Below are 18,627 nucleotides of genomic sequence, written 5' to 3'. Positions count from 1 at the left end.
TCCACTCAGGGATCTCCAGCAGCTGCAGCTTACCATGCAGATGCTGGTGCTCGGCCTTAACCTGGCGACAAGTTAGGCACCTCTCGACAAACCATGCAACATCCCTCTTTATACAGGGCCACCAATACTCCTTCTTTAGTTCCAAATACATCTTAGTGGCCCCGGGATGGATCGAGAACTTCGATCGATGTACCTCTTCCATCAAAATGGTACGCACCCCGCCCACAAACGGTACCCAAATCCGACCTTGAAATGTCATAAGTCCCCGGCTATCGGTAACGAACTCCGATACCTGCCCAACAACTCGCTCCCTCTTTCGGTTTTCTGGTCTCACAGCCTCAGCCTAGGCCCCTCGGAGTGTGTCCAATACCGGAGTCATCACTATCAACCTCATACAAATGTCTCGAATCGGGGCGCTCTCCGCCCTACGGCTCAAAGCATCGTCTACGACATTAGCCTTGCCCTGGTGGTACAGGATCTCACAATCATAATCCTGTACCACATCCAACCATCTCCTCTGGTGCATATTTAGGTTGGGCTGATCCATCAAGTACTTTAGACTCTTGTGGTCCGTGTATATGGTACACCGGACCCCATACAGATAGTGCCGCCAAATCTTGAGGGCAAACACCACAACCCCCAGCTCCAGATCATGGGTGGGATATCTCGACTCATGAGGCTTCAGCTGCCTCGATGCATACGGTATCACGTGTCCCCTTTTCATAAGCACTACCCCTAACCCAGATATTGATGCATCACAGTATACCACAAAATCCTCCATCCCTTCCGGGAGTGTGAGCACCGGGGCTTCGCACAACTTCTGGCGAAGTGTCTCAAATGAAGACTGCTGCTCCGGACCCCATGAAATGCAACACCCTTCTGGGTCATCTTGGTAAGTGGCACGACGATCTTGGAGAAATCCCTAATAAACCTCCGATAATAGCCGGCCAATCCCAGAAAGCTCCTGATCTCAGTTGATGATCTCGGCACCTCCCATCTCATCACCGCCTCGATCTTGGCCGGATCGACCAATATCCCTTTCTGGTTAACAAGATGCCCTAGGAACTGGACCTATCGTAACCAAAAATCACACTTGTAGAATATGGCATACATCCTCTCCGATCTCAGAACTCTAAGGATCTCCCTCAACCACTCCTCATGCTGCTCTCTAGACCTCGAATATACCAAAATATCATCAATGAATACGATCACCGACTGATCCAGCATCGGCCTGCACACCCTGTTCATGAGATCCATGAATGCAGCTGGGGCATTGGTGAGCCCAAAAGGCATCACCACAAACTCGTAATGTCCATAACGAGTTCTGAATGCAGTCTCCTGGATATCTTCATCCCTCATCTGATGATAACCCGACCTCAAGTCTATCTTGGAGAACCAAGATGCCCCGTGCAACTGATCGAACATATCATCGATCCTTGGTAACGGATACCGGTTCTTGATCGTCAACTTGTTCAAGTCACGGTAATCAATACACATCCGCTGTGAACCATCCTTCTTCTTGAGAAAAAGGATCGGTGCTACCCAAAGTGAGCTACTCGGTCGAATGAACCCCCTCCCCAACAGCTCCTGAAGCTGTGAGGATAACTCCTACATCTTTGGTGGAGCGAGGCGATAAGGCGCCTTGGCGATAGGTGCTGCTCCCGGAACCAAATCGATACGGAACTCCACTTGTCTTTCTGGAGGCACGCCCGACAGTTCCTCGGGAAAAACATCCGGAAACTCGCACACTATCGGGACCTTGTTAATCGAACCTGTCCTCCCCGCGACCACTCGTGTGTCTATCACATAGGCTATGAATCCACTGCAGCCTTGCTGCAAACTCTGCCTTGCCCTACCAGCCGAACAAAACGCTGACCCACACCGGGTCCCTTCGCCATACACAGTTAGCACTCCCCCACTAGGGTCTCGTATGGTCACCAGCTGTCTCTCGCAGTCAATAACCGCTCCAAACTTACTCAACCAATCCATGCCGACGATGACACAGACGTCTCCCATCCGATAGGAACTAGATCAATTGGGAACTTGACGCCAAAAATCTCGAGCACACATCCTCGAATCACCTCGGTGGCATATACCGCTTTCTCATCAGCTATGGACACTCTCAAGGGTCGACTCATCACCTCCCGATCAATACTGATGTTCTGACTAAAAGCCAAAGACACAAAAGACCGACTCGCACCCGAGTCAAATAATACCAAGGAAGGTACAGAATTCACAAGAAAAGTACCTACACATATCATAATATAAGCACAATATCTCAACATGAAAGTAAATACACGAAAGAATACATACCAGCCACGACATCGAGCGCCGCACGGACCTCCTCTGCAGTAACTGAAAAGCTCTCCCACGAGCCTTCGGATCCTCGGCATTCACCGGTCGAATCTCGGTAACCCTAGTAGCAGGCGCAGATCCCTGGTGTAGCTGAGGACACTCGGCCTTCCAATGGACGGTCTGGTTGTAATGGAAGCAAACCGTAAATCCCTTGGGGCAATCCTTGGCGATATGACCCTCCTTGCCACATTTGTAGCAAGCACCTGATCGACAGGCCCCCTCATGACCTTTGCCGCACTTTCTGCAAGTGCGTCCCTTCTGGCCTCCCGTCCTCGAATCGGCGGACTTGGTCCGCTTGGCTGCCGGCTGAGACTGAGCCGGCCACCGATCCATCCTCTGAGACTCGGCCTCCTCCCTGACTTGAGTCTCCAACTCAATCTCCCTCTTCCGGGCATTTGCCTGGAGCTCGGCAAATGTCTGGTATGTCGAGTTCGATTCGAACTCCCGAATGTCCCTCCTCAGAATAGCCAAATATCGGCTCATCCGTTCCTGCTCATTAGACACCTGCTCAAGGCAGAACATCGCCCTCTCATGAAACTTCCGGGTGACACAGTAACCGAATCATTACCCTGCTTGAGGGTCAATAACTCTTGAATCTGCCGTTCCCTCTCCAACGGGGGAACATACTCGTCTCTGAACATGATGGTGAACCTCTCCCAGGTCACTGCTGAAATCTCTGAAAGAGTGAAGTTCGCTGTCATGAACTTCCACCAATCCTTCGCTCCCAGGCGGAGCTGGTTCAAAGCGAACCGTACCCTCAGATGCTCCGGACATGAACACATATAGAAGCATCCCTCAATGCCATCAATCCATCTCATCACAGCGATCGGATCCTGCATCCCGTCAAACTCGGGTGACTTTGTGTTGCTGAATTCCCGGAACAACAACGAGTCACCTCCATGAGGTCTGGCAGTAGCCACAACTGCTGTAGCTGCAGCGGTTGCAGCCTCAGTCACTGCGGCGTACCGCTAATCAAAAGTCTCCAATAGTGTGGTCTTGATAGACCCAAATATCTACGGAATCTCGACCCTGATTGCCGTAGCCACCTCATCGTGGATCATCTGACGAAGCTCCTCGTCACTCACACCGCTCGTCCCAGGTCTGTGGCGTGTCCCAACCATAATGCCTCTGAAATACAACATAAAAATGTCAGAGACTCGATCGAGCATAATCGCACTCGATAACGCAACCCTACTCGACCTCCGATACCCAAAGGATTTTTACTTGGGTTGCTCACTGATCCGGTGTCTTCAGTAGTACGGGCCCTATACTACTGATTACACCGCATCAGCATTCACCCCAAGTCCTCCTCCTTGGACCCCAGAATGCGAGTACTCTATTCTCGCTATGCATTGGCTACCTACTCGCTCTCAAGGCATCTCATAGTAGTAGGATTCCCCTAGACTAAAGCATCACAAATCAGGCCACTCTAGTCCTAATATGAATACCTAGTCTACTCTAGCATGCATAACGTATCTCATAACACATATTGTAAAGGTATTTTGGGGATTTTACTGTTCGAGCGCTGGCTGACCATACACACTGCTCCTTCTTTGGTTATCACAAAACCTCTTATAAAATTTTATGCTTTTATTATTGGATTTTTTTCTCAAATCCTTGGTTTGAGTTCAGTTACACCCGAAGGTGCACCCGAATCCCTCAAACCAAGGCTCTGATACCAAATTATAACAACGTAAATTTTCAAAACAAATTTTCATTTCTTAAAAACATATTTTCATCCAAATCAACCATAAAAATCCAATGTATCATAATCATAATACAAAACATGTCAAATCCCAAGATCATAAATAAATCTTCCGGCAATGTGTACAGATCATGCTGGTGCATTCCCACGGTCCTCGCTAGTACCTGAAACACATAACACAACAACTGTAAGCATAAATGCTTAGTGAGTTCCCCAAAATACTACTTATACACATACACCTTTCCAGGCCACGACCTTTCGGTCCATGTGTCTCAGGGGACTTCCGTCCCAACCCGGTAAACCTTCCGGCCCTACCCGTGTCGACCTTCCGGTCCACATCACAATGCCTTCCGGCCCATAACATAATGCCTTCTGGCCCATATCAAGCATAGCATACATAGCACATACAAAACGGTTAACTTAATCACATACAATGCATACTTCTTATAACATATCCGACCTTCCGGTCACACATAGACACCCTTCCAGGTACAGTTAGTGAGAAGACTGACCTTGTAGGAAGTCTAGAATCTCACGTGCTCGATATCTCTGAATCTCGAAACGTAACCCCGCCTATTCACAAAGAATAATCATTCTGATTAATATAGGCTTCCAAGACTAAGCTACACCCTTTTTAATTATCCCACAGAGGGGTAAAAGACTATTTCACCCCTCCTTGACATAAAAGTCCACATGTTGACCAAAACCCTAAAAGCCAACAAAAGTCAACAGCAAGTAGTACGCGGGGCGTACTCTCGCATTCCAGAAACGGGGAACGCATCCCACTACGCGGCACGTACTGGGATTATGCCCAGCGTACTTCCCAGATTATCACTTCCATATTCTAATGTCTTAAACGATTAAGACATAACAACATATTCCAAATCTGGCCAAAATAATACTTCTTAGACCATAAAGTCGAAACCTTTAAGCCTTGGAATGGCTAAAAGGTTCCCCATACTTTCTAACACCTTTCCTTTCTCCTCCAAGAGTCTAGATGTCATGCATGGCTCAACATTCACATCCAAGATTGCATTTTTATGAACATACAACTCACATAGTCCTGGAATATGATGGATCTAGGCCAATGGAGACTAGTTGCTCATAAAGTCTCCATCTTCGTACCAAAAACCCTAGAAATTGGTACAAGTAGCACACCATATAAACTACATGGCAAGATCTGAACTTTTTACCTCAGGAAGAAGCTCCAACCTTTGTAGTCCTCGGATATACACTTGTCCACCATGGACTCCTCTTCTCTTTTACTACCTTGAAATGACACTTTGAAGCTTAGAACACTCACACCCAAGCTAAAAACAAAGGAAATGCTCTCTTAGGGTTTCTTTCTGAAAGATGGTGGCTGAGGGACAAGGCCATCTCATTCCTTTTATAGCCCTCAAGCCATATTAGGGTTTTGGGTCTAGACCGGTTACGCCTGGCGTAACCTTAGGTACGCACAGCGTACTTGGGTGACATCGCGTTTCAATTAAGCGCACGAGTATGCGCAACGTACTCTTTGTACGCCCAGCGTACTCGCCCAACACAAAGGGCCAAAATGACATTTATGCAAAAGATGAAGGGTTAAGTGGTCGTACTTGAATTTCGGGCTGTTACAACAACTGTGGACACTCTGACTTCCGGTGTCCGGTGTGGTTGCATTGAAAACATACTGCAAACCCCTTGGGGCAATCCTTGGCCATATGCCCCTCCTTGCCACATTTGTAGCAAGATCATGCTCTGCACACCCCATCGTGACTCTTGTCGTACTTGGCACAATTGCGGCCGTTTTGGCTCACAGATCTTGTATCTGCGGGCTTGGCCCGCTTGGCTTCCGGCTGAGACTGTGCCGGTCGCCGATCCCTCCCCTGAGACTCAGCCTCCTCCTAAGCTTGGGTCTCCAACTCTATCTCCCTCTTCCAGGCATTTTCCTGAAGCTCAGCAAATGTCCGGTACATCGATTTCACCACGAACTCCCATATATCCCTCCTCAAAACACTTAAATAGCGGTTCATACGTGTCTGCTTGGAGGACACGTGCTCTGTGCAAAGCATCGCCCACTCATGGAACTTCCTCGTAATCACCGTGACAGAATCAATACCCTGCTTGAGGGTCAGGAACTCCTGGGCCAAACGCTCTCTCTCGACCTGGGGAACGTACTCATCTTGGAACATAGCAGTGAACCTCTCCCAAGTCACTGCAGCAAGCTCAACAGGCGAATAATGCGCTGTCACAAACCTCCATCAGTCCTTCGCTCCCAAGCGAAGCTGGTTCAGCATTAACCGGACTCTCAAATGCTCAGGAGATGAGAAAGTAAAGAAACACCCCTCTATGTCTGATATCCACCTCATCGCTGCAGTCAGGTCCTGGGTCCCATCGAACTCTGGTGGTTTCGTGTTGTTGAATTCTCGGAACAGCAACGCATCACCACCATGCGACCTCGTCGCAGCTCTAGCTGCAGTGGCTGCAGCAATAGCAGCCTCAGAAAGAGCAGTGTATCTCTCATCGAATGTCTCTATCAGGGTGGTCTTGATAGACCCGAACATCTCGGGAATCTCATCGCGGATGGCATCAACCACCTCATCATGTATCATCTGGCGAAGTTCCTCATCATTCACACCCCCTCCACTGCTCCCTGGTCTGTGGCGTGTCCCTACCATGATGCTTCTCTGAAATACAGCATAAGATATATCAATAATTCGCTCGAGTGTGCACACACTTGATATCCAATCCTACTTGATCTTTGGTACCTTAAGGATTCTTACTTGGACTGCGTACTGACCCGATATCTTCAGTAGTACGGGCCCAATACTACCGTCCATACTGCATCGTCATTCATCCCAAGTCCTCCTCCCAGAGTCCCAAATCCCAAGTACGCTACTCTCTCTAATCATGTGCTACTCACTAGCAGATCTCTCATAAGCTCCTCGCTGCTATCTAAACACTCTCAAGCATCTTTAGCAGCAAAACCCCTAGATTAAGGCATCATATATCAGGCCAATCTAGTCCTAATAAGAATACCTAGTCTACTCTAGCATGCATAACATAATTCATCATATAACATAGCATAAAGTATCTTTTAACACTTATTGTAAGGGTATTTTGGGAAATCACTATTCGGGCGTTGGCTGATCGTACACACGGATCTGCTCTGTTTGTCTCAAAACTCTTTTTACCCTTTAAAAAGAATTTAATTTATTATCAAAATTTTCCTCAAATCCTCTGTTTGAGTTCAGATATGCCCGAAGATGCATCCGAATCCCTCAAACCAAGGCTCTGATACCAACTTGTAACACCGTAAAATTTAAGACAATTTTTCGCATTTTAAAATACATTTTCCAAACACATTTATTAACAAAATCTCATTGTATCACATATTCGTTTCACAAAATATTTCCCAAGATCAAAATACATAAAATCCCATGAGTGTGTACGAATCATGCTGACGCCTTCCCGCGATCATAACTGGTACCTGAAACACATAACACATAACACTGTAAGCATAAAGCTTAGTGAGTTCCACAAAATACCATACATAACACATACTAGTCACTCGAGGCTATAATTCTGTAGGCCCTTGGGCCCTAACTCTGTGGACCCTCTGGTCCTAGCTCTATGAACCTTCCGGTTCTATCTCTGATATACACATGGCATAAATCACATAGGAATAATGCAGTGCAACACAATACATAAATAACATACAATAACTATGTCACATAACTCTAATTACCACTCAAGGTAAAGTATAGTGAGAAGACTCACCTTAGATGTCTCGGTAAATCCCTGACTCGGTAGCAGTATAGTCTAGCCTCCGCCTAATCACATAAAATAAGATACGCTCATAAATATAACTCTCGAGACTAGACCCAACCCTCTCTTAGCATCCTCAGATGGGTAAAAGACCATTTTACCCCTCTCTTGACTCAAAGATCCCATTATTGACCAATCCCTAAAAGTCCACAAAGTCAACGGTCAAACTTTGACCTGACTCGTCGAGTGCACTTGGGAGACTCGACGAATCTACACGTATCCACTATCTCTCTAGTCTCGCTTGGCATGTCGAGTCCATCCCCTTCCTCGATGAGTCACACCTGGCATGAATCATGGGGCCACCCGGACTTAACTCACCGAGTCTCAAGATCAACTCGGCGAGTTTCACCTTGAACCCCAGTCCTCTAATCCCTCTCTGACTCACTGAGTTATTCCCCCAACTCGGCAAGTCTACAAACTGAGTGATTTACGGGAAACCCTAGCCCTACTCGCCGAGTCTGCCCTTGGACTCGGCAATTTCATGCCATGCACAAACTCAATTGACCTCCTGAGGTCAGATTTGTTCCTTTGATCCATAGATCTGACCTTCCCAAGCCTGATAAACACGTAAAGCTCGAATCCTTACACTCATGGGACATCTGGAAATTAGGGTTTCATTAAACAGCATGGACTCGCCGAGTCCAGTCATGAACCCGGATGAGAATCCGCGACCCTACTCGGCGAGTCTAAGCACCAACTCGCCGAGTTCCTCAACAAACTCCAAAATAAAAGAATAAAATAATATACCTGGGAATCCGGATGTTACAGTCACCTTTCATGGAATTCTCCATGTTGAACCTCTTCAACACCTTGTCCAAGTAGGTATTTTGACTAAGTCCATTTAGTATCTTACTCCTGTCTCTCAATATCCTTATCCCTAGGATATAGGCAGCTTCTCCAAGGCCCTTCTTAGCGAAACACTTCCCAAGATAGGATTTTACCTCCTGCATGGTTCGGATGTCGTTTACTTTGAGTAGTATTGATATTTCTATATTTATACACATTTTTAGGCAATATTGATCTACATTTTTATAAATATTTTGGTTATTTGCATAGAATTATGGTACTTATAAGGATAAATTGTTATGTGCAGCCAAATAGAAGTATTTTCGATGAAAAGGACCAGAAGTGACGTGACCTGGAACTTTGGGGAGCTTGAAGAAAAGATGGATGAAAAAGTTAGCAAAAATCAAGTTCACGACGTGAGGAAGTAAGATTCACGACGTGAATACAGACATTCTAGAAGACAAGTATCCGGGTGAAGGAATCCTTGCCGATCACGATTATCACGAATTCACGACTTGAGATTCAAATTCTCACGACGTGAACGGGAAATTGGAGGATATTATAAATACCCTTGCCCATTACGAATTAGAGACTTTTGGTTGACTGAGAAGGGTTCTTAGAGACGAATTTCAGAGGAAAAGAAGATCTAGAAGTTGGTTTTAACACCATGGAAGAAGAAGTTGATAATTTGGTTTATAGATTGGTACACTTAAACATGTCTTTAATTATAGTTTTTGTTTGTTTAGCTATTAGTATGTCCAACTAAATCTAGCTGCTTCTATTAACTAGATGATGCTGGAACTCATGGTTTTAATGCATTAGATTTGACTTTACTTGTTGGTGATATGCTTGTGTTGATTGATTTTACCTAGCATGGTTAAATTAAATATTTGATTGCTTTAAGCTCTTGTTCTGTGTAGTTAGTGAATACAAATCTGCATGAATACCTAATAATATAGTGAACACTAGTTTATTAGAGATATGATCAAACCAATCTTAGATAAGTAATTAAATGATTGAATTAAGCTGTGATAGAGAACTCATATTATGACTATAATTGTGTTTTGATTAATCAATCTTTCATGGCTCCAATCTTATTTAATAATTGATTTTGTGTTAACTATTGTATGACCATACATAGATTTACATGAATTGATTAATAATTAGTAGATTTAGAACTAAATTGCTAATACTTCATTAATTGGTAACCAACAATAATAGTCATAACTAATGTATAACCATTGAGTGAAAGCGGATTAGAACTAACAGAAGTGTTTTGTTTATTGATTGAGTTTGTGTTAAAGAATTAAGTTAATCTAAACTTGAAAAATTAGATAAAAATTCTTCCTTTGCTAGTAATTAGGTTAATTTAGAAGTAGATAAATTAATTAGTCAACACCGTTCCCAGTGATCGACATCCGACTTACCTAACTATTCTATAATTCGAGTAGGTACACTGCCTAGGTGCATTTTAGTTAGTTAAGTTAGTTAGGTCATAAATATAAAATTAGTGGGTACTTTTGTGCACATCAAGTATTTCATCCACATACACTACCAAAAAGCTAACTATACTCCCACTAGCTCTGACATATACACATGACTCATCCTCACTTCTCGAAAAACCAAACTCTTTGACTTTCTCATCGAAATAAAGATTCCATTTGTGATAAGCTTGTTTCAATCCATAAATGGATTTATCAAGCTTACACACTCTATTAGGATACTTAGCATGGACAAAACCCTTTGGCTGACTCATGTAAACATCCTCAACTAACTTTCTGTGACCTACCCCAATTTCTTAGCCAGAAAAGACCGATTTAGTTTATGCTTTTAAAATAAAATTAGAGTAATCTCTCAAATAAAATATGCGGAAATTGTCCCCAAAACAAAATATGATAAAAATATTTATCAAAGCATTTCTTAAAGAAATGTATTTTTCATTTTATTACAAAAGCTCGGGATGTCCACATCGATACAAACCAAAAGCATAAACAACATATTATAAACCTTACAATAGATATTTACATCTAATGGCCTATAATCCAAAAATCCCTCTTTGTCTTCCAACTATCCTCTGGGTCCAATGCCTGTAATATAAAAAGCTGAGTGGGTCAGGCTTGGGAACCTGGTGAGCATATAGGGTTTCAACCCACAAATAATAAGTTATTAATTTCATCAACCAACATTAACCCTGATTACCCATTCCCGTTATCCTCAGTTTCTGTCCCCAAACACCTATCATAAGGGACCTAGCCTAAGGATCATCATCGGGATGGATACTACTGCTAAGGGGAATCCTCATCCATACATGTCCTTAAGGCAACCATGAGGGGGATGGAGTACACTGGTGAACACATCGTTCACAATCACCTACAGGTTGCGAGCCTGCTAGCGTTCCACTGGACTGTCTAGAAAGGTTTGTGGTCGTCATATATACTCCACTAGATGACTAGAACAACAACAACAATAATATCGAGGCCTCTCATCATTTTATCACACACCAACTATTTCATCTACCCATGTTATAGCCAACATATTTGTAGATAAAAATACATATACAGTTTAAATTATTTTAAAACTTGTATAAAACATTCATTCAACACCCATCTCAAATAAACAAACAATAAATATACACATAGCACGTATTTTATAGAAAATACTTTATATCTATGTGTAAGATGAAAGTGACTACACACTCAAATGTTTTAATGTTAATTGGGTAGCACCTCATCTCTTAAAATAATCTTTTCTGATGAAACCGGGATGTTTTATAAAAAACCAGGCTTCATGCGGGCAGAGTTTCATCTTGAAAAACTCTTTTCTCGGGATCTTCGGGCTCTCCGGGACTTGCTTATGATGCTAGGACGATATATTAGGCTTGGGGGTATTTAGTGTAGCTTGGAAGAGAGTAGAAGGTGAAATAAGTAAAATTTTGTAACAAAAAACCGACTGGCTTTGGATCCTATCTATAGGAGACCGAAGCTCCTCGTTATGTTGGGCGTAATTCCAGGTATGCGGGACGTACTGCCTCACACATCTCTTCGCTGGGCGTAACTTCGTATGCTGGGCGTACGAAGTGGATTAGTTTGGACTCATCAATGCTACGACACATGTCTCTCATGCGAAGGAGTAGGGGGTGACCGAGTCCGGATCACGTACACGAGTACACAAGGCGTACTTCCTCGAACCAGCCTCGAAGTTTATGCTTTAAACTTAAAAAATTCATAACTTTCGCATACGAACTCCGTTTTGATGTTCTTTATATTCACGCGTAGGTGAAATTATGCTCTACAACTTTCGTTTGGACTCCGTCGGCTAATTTTGACTTTATTTTTAAAGTTATATTTTTAACAGGTCGGGACAGGAAAAATCCGTTAAAAATTCATAACTTCTTCAACCGATGTCCGTTTTCGTTTGTCTTTTTACCGTTAAGCTACAATCGACAAGATCTTCGATTCTCGTTTAAGTTGTGTCAGCTAAAAATCACTCGATCTAAAATTCGAGTTTCGGGTTGCATATTGTGATGCCAAATCTTAAATAATTCATAACTTCCTCATACGAAGTCAGTTTTGGACATTCTTTTTATGCACGCTCTCGGTTTAACAAACAGTACGACTTTCATTTAGATCACTATTGCTAAAAAGCACTTTATCATAAATTTAGTTTTTATGTCCTACAACGTCGTGCGGGTTCTGTCGCGAAAATTCGATAGGTCATAACTGCTTCGTTAGAAATCGGATTTCGGTATTCTTTATATCTATGGAATCCTTGTTTCAACGACTAAAACTTCCTTCACAGATATCAGGTTTATCTAATAATTATTTTCAACACTTATTTTTATCCTTAACTTATTAAATCATAATAATTAAGTATAAGCACATAATATTCAAATAATACATCTTTATTACTTCAAAATATGTTACAAAGGTTGACTTAGACTATTACATCATCATTAATGCCTAGCTTTAGAACACTGGCATTACACTTTCCATTAAGGAAAGTGGTTTTGACATCCATTTGCCATATTTCATAGTTATGAAATGGAGCTATGGCTATCATAACCCTAATAGACTTAATCTTAGCTACTGGTGAGAAGGTCTTATCATAGTTAACTCCCGGAGTTTGAGTAAAGCCGTTCATATCCAATCATGCTTTATAAGTGTGTACGTTCCCATCCATGTCGGTCTTCTTCTTGAAGATCCATTTGCACCTGACTGTCTTACGACCCGGTACATTGTCAACCAAGTTCCCAACTTGATTGTCATATGTGGAATGAATCTCGCTATCTATAGCCTCTTTCCATTTAGCAGACTTGGGGCTCACCATGGCTTCCTTGTAAGTGTTAGGTTCATCCAAATTTACCAGTGTTCTATCACTGGTAAATGTATCACCTTCTATAGTAATATGGAAACCATAAAACTCAGGTGAGTTCCTAACTCTTGTGGAACGCCTTAGAGGTACAAATTCGTCAATAGGCTCAATAGGAGTTTCCTCTTTAGGTTGATCATTAGTGTTTGAGGTTCCCTCACCCCTTAACCCTTGAATCTCTTCAAGATTAATTTGCCTCCCACTGTTTCCTTGGATTATGAATCCTCTCTCACGAAAGACTCATCTCCTCGCAACGAAGACAACATTGTCACTCGGTCTATAGAAGAGATAACCAAAGGATTTCTGTGGGTAGCCGATGAAAATACAACACTCACTGCGAGTGTAATGACCCCATTTCTGGTATGTTATTTAATGGTTATTTTTCTAAGTATTCAAGAGGGACTCAACGAGTCTGTTGCCCGACTCGTTGAGTAGAGACGGGATTTCCATCACGTGTAAGTGGGTGACTCGACGAGTCCATATCCTGGACTCGGCGAGTCCGCCAGTTTGGAAGAAACCCTAGATCCACGGGTTTTGCACCCTATATAATCCCCCTTATGCACCCAATATGGCCTCCCTCACCCTCAGAACGTTTCATAGGAATACCCTAACCTATCTTGAGTGTTTTTGGGCATTTTGAGTAAGAAGTGAACATTGGAAGAGAGGAGGAAGGCTAGATCCAAAGGAGAAGAAGGGGAACAAGATCTTGCATCCATTTCAGAGTCATTTCAGGTATTAATCGGACTCTTTCTGTTCTTTGGTTGTTTTTCTTCAAGAATCTCATTTAGGTTACCTTTTTGCCCATTTATGAGCTTAGTCTAGTATGGGAACTTGTGTAAGTGTTATAGCCTTCAGATCTAATCATATTTCTGTCCCAAAACCCATATCTAATACCTTTATTGAACCTTATTGCATATAAACCCTGGATCTAGCCTTATTCATGCATTTTAAGCCTATAAACCTCTTTAGGAGTGTATGTGCACGTAAAAATGGAACCTTTACGTGCAAACCAGGCCTTAGGAGCCCAGATCTATCAGTTGGATGCATTGGTTTTGAGCAGAATCGTCTGAATAGTAATTGCATGCATGCACCTCGGCGAGTCATTCTTTGGACTCGGCGAGTCGAGTCGCGAGTCCAAGTCAGTCTTCATACCTCTAGATCAGATTTGACGAGTTTTTCATACAACTCGGCGAGTCACAGCCAGAGTGTTCATACGTTGAAGGAGGACTCGACGACTTGTTCATACAACTCGGCGAGTCGGATGCAGATCAACTAGGTGATAGCATAGAACGGGAACTCATCATGTCTATGCTAAACTCAACGAGTAGTAGCGATCAGAAGCAAAGAAGTAAGGGTGAGGACTCGACGACTTGGTGACCCAACTCGACTAGTCAGGTCAACTGTATATTGACTTTGACCAGGGTAAAATAATCATTTTAACCTCAGTATAGTTAGCAGTATTTGATTCAGTGTGTTATGGAAATTGTAGCTGGGGAGATACTAGAGCAGCAGCAGACAATTTCCAGAGCCATTCATTTACCAGCCAACTTACGAGATGAGTTTTCTTCCAGTAGGAATGGGTCTAAGGCCACAATGCCAGCCCGTTTAGCTAGTAGTAGTTTCTGGACTTCGGTCCGATGCAGTTTTTAGTATGTTTGATGCCTTCGTGGCTCAGGCAGGATTTATGTGTTATGTGTTCCGGGCTACGGCCCGATGCAGTGTGCAGTTTATGTGTTCATTTGAGTTGATATGTTTTTTCCATGTTATACTCAGTTGGTTTCCGGACTTCGATCCGATGCAGTTAGTTCCGGACTTCGGTCCGATGCAGGGGACAGGGTCCCAGTCAGTTCCGGACTTCGGTCCGATGCAGTTTTCGGACTTTTATCCGATGCAGAGGGCAAGTCCCTGGTTAGTTCCGGACTTCGGAACAATGCAGTTTCCGGACTTCGGTCCGATGCAGTGGGCAAGGCCCAGTATGTGTTCATATGTTGTTGTATGGTATGTGGTAGTTTGGGGGACCTCACTAAGCTTTGTTCTTACAGTTTCAGTTTTGGTTTCAAGTACTTCCGCAAGTAAAGGGAAGGGCTCGGGTTGATGGCATCGCACACACCACAGCTTCACCTTTATTCCTGGGAGTTTTGTTCAGATACTTAGATATGATTTGATACAGTTCTTGATATGACATTTTTATTATGGCTTTTGAGATAGCCGACGTATGTTTTTATTATATGACATTCAGTGTTATGACTTTTGTTATTATTTAAAAACAAAATTTTTGGGTCGTATTTTTGGGATGTTTCAGCGAGGTTCGAGCTTGTCATAAGTTTCGCGCCTCACGAAAGCCTCGTAATCCCAAACCTTGATGCGTGCTAACGAGGGAACCTTACCTATCCACATCTCGTGAGGTGTATTGGCAACCTTCTTAGTAGGGAATCGATTAAGAATATGAGCAGCAGTCTATAAGGCGTACCCTCAGAATGAAATAGGTAACAAAGCTCGACTCATCATGGAACGAACCATGTCCAAAAAGGTTCGATTGCGCCTCTCAGCCACACCATTAAGTTGTGGTGTCCTAGGAGGTGTCAATTGTGAAACAATTCCACATTCCTTAAGATAGTCTGGGAACTCGATACTAAAATACTCTCCACCTCGATAGAATCGGAGCATCTTTATCTTCATGCCCAAATGATTCACCACTTCTTACTTAAACTCTTTAAATTTTTAAAAGGTTTCTAACTTATGCTTGATTAAGTGACATAGCCATATCTACTATAATCATCAGTAAAAGTCACATAAAAGTGGTTAGCATTCTTTGTGGTGGTTCAAAAGGGTCAACACACATCTGTGTGTATGAGGTCCAACAAACCTTCATCCCTTTCACAAGTGCTAGTGAAGGGTGATTTAGTCATTTTCCAAGTAAACAAGATTCACAACTATCATCTAACTTTATGTCAAATGATTCCAAGACTCCAGCGTTTTGGAGTTCGCATATGCGCTTCTTGTTGACATGTTAATGACGAAAATACCACAAGGATGCTTTGTCCAAACTAGTGGAATAATCAATTTGCAATACATTATTACCTAAGTTGTCTACAACCATCACAGTTTCATATACACCATTACAAGGTAATGCTCTATAAAAACACCATTATAATAAGCATTTATTTCACCAATTTCATTATCAAACAAAAATGTGAAACCTTGTTTGTACAAACCATGAAAAGAAATAATATGTCTCACCATTTCAGACGAGTAACAACAATTATTCAAATCTAAATCTAACCCATTACAAAGCAATAAAGAATAAACTCCAATCTTGGTGACAAGTGAAACTTTCCTATTCCCCATGATTAAGTTTATCTTCTCATGCTCCATATCATCACTTCTTTTTAGTCCCTGCAAATCAGAACAATTGTGAATACAACAACTATCTCAAGGACCCAAGAATTAATATGTGGTGAGTTATTAGACAATATAGTGTAAATACTTGCATGGGTGGTTTTACTTTCCCATCCTTAACATCCTCCAAGTACTTTGGGCAGCCTCGCTTGAATTGCCCCTTGTCATGACAATAGAAGCACTCTACTTCTTTTGGGTTGGACGAGGGAGAAACACGTCCAACTTTAGTCTTGCTTGAAGAGAATCCATCACGAGACTTTCCCTTGTGACCCTTGGAAGGGGTCTTTATCTTCTTTCCCTTGGCTTGCCTGATTGCCAAGACTGGAGCAGTAGTAGGAGTGGTAACAACATTCTTACTTTTGAGACTACTTTCAGCTATCCTCAAAAGTCCCTGAAGTTTGCTAAGTGTGACCTCCTCCTTGTTCATATCATAGGTCATGCGGAACTAATCATAACATGAAGGTAAGGAGTGAAGAATAATATCTATAACAAGATCTTCATCAAAGTTCACAGTTAACTTAAGCAAACGGTCCATGAATCTTTTCATTTTCTGCAAGTGGGTCGGGATGGTCTCTCCATCCTTCATTTTAGTTGTTATCATGGAGGTGATGATTTCATATCTCTCTTGTCGTACACTCTGATGGTATCTTTCCATCAGATATTGGTACATTCCAAAAGGGTAGAAGTCCTTATAGGACTTTTGGAGTTCTTCTATCATTGTTCCCAACATGATGCAGGACACCTTAGTGGCATCCTTCTCATGGTAGTGTACTCAGCAATCTCCTCGGGAGTAGTAGACGACTCATCGATGATCTTAAGGTCCTTGTAGAGGACATACTTTTTGTCAACATAATGAGTGACCATCCTTATGTTTCTTATCCAATCATTGAAATTAGTTCCATCAAAGATGACTCTCCCACAAAGGGTCATGAGAGAGAAGGAGCCAATACGGTTTGAGCCAGAAGCATCATTGTTGGAAGACATCTGAAAAGAAGAAAGACAAAATTTAGAGTAGATATTGAGTCCTTAATATAACACCCAAAATGAAATACTAAGGCTAGGACCCAACACAATATTTTACAATTGGAAGAGGGATGCCGTAATCCAAGTTGCAAAATATTTGAAGGTAGGTAAATTGAATTATTTGGTTTTAGATGAATTGAAATTCCTAGATTCTTTTGAGATTCATTGAACTCTTCAATGACACATTTAAATCTCGACCATGCCCTTCAAGTTTATGACTGGGATACCGAGGATCACAAACAAGGTGTGAATAACCATACAAATATACTTGGTACTTTTAAAATCATTTATCACCTAATCGATGTGTCGGTTAACCACACACGCTCCAACGATCTATGACAAACATTAAGCCACCCTTTTCCAGCCTTATTAGTCCATGCTAGCGTGTCGGTTAACCACACACACTCAACTAACGACTTGGTAAGGCGCAAAGTGCCGATTAATCCATCACGCTCCACATTCCTCATGATCCATGGGTTTTAACCTCCATGGAGCATCCATGGGTCACCACATGGGTTTAGCCCAACATAAGAAATCATTGATCATTAGCCCACATTATAAGAATAAATAATTTACACAATCAATCCCTATATATTTAATTAGTCTCTTTTGACCACAAAAATAATTCCAAATTAATTATTGATCAATACCAATTAAATAATATGATTTCATACTAATATATTATAACTTATAATATATTAATAAATCATACATATCCTCTTCTCAAAATCCAAATTGTTCCGGTGAAGTGCAACCCAAATGGACCATGCTAAATCGGGTCAAGTATATACCAAATATAGTTAGGGATTTAGACACCTTATCCAACAGTCAAAGCTAGTGGGAGCATAAATGTTATAATTGTTATGCTAGTGGGAGCATAATTATTATGTTAAATGTTGCAAGTTAGCAATGTTAGTTATAGAAAAACAAGTTTTCATTTCGCAAAGTTGCAGGGTTGAAAAGTTTTTTTTGCTATAATTAAGGGAGAGGAACTTATACTTCATTTCATATCTAAAAGCTCATAGTGAGAAGTTAAATAAAATTTAGTCAAAGACATATATGAATGTTATGTTGAGAAGATTTGACATAAGGAAATTCTATATATCGAAATGTTAATTGCGTTCTCAAAATTCGATTATGATTATGACATCCTTCTTCATAGTTCAAATTATGAGAATATTGCA

This window comes from Lactuca saligna, chromosome 5 (assembly GCF_052625555.1).
Source record: "Lactuca saligna cultivar CGN05327 chromosome 5, ASM5262555v1, whole genome shotgun sequence".
Classification (NCBI taxonomy): domain Eukaryota; kingdom Viridiplantae; phylum Streptophyta; class Magnoliopsida; order Asterales; family Asteraceae; genus Lactuca; species Lactuca saligna.
Note: the sequence above shows the minus strand (reverse complement) of the source record.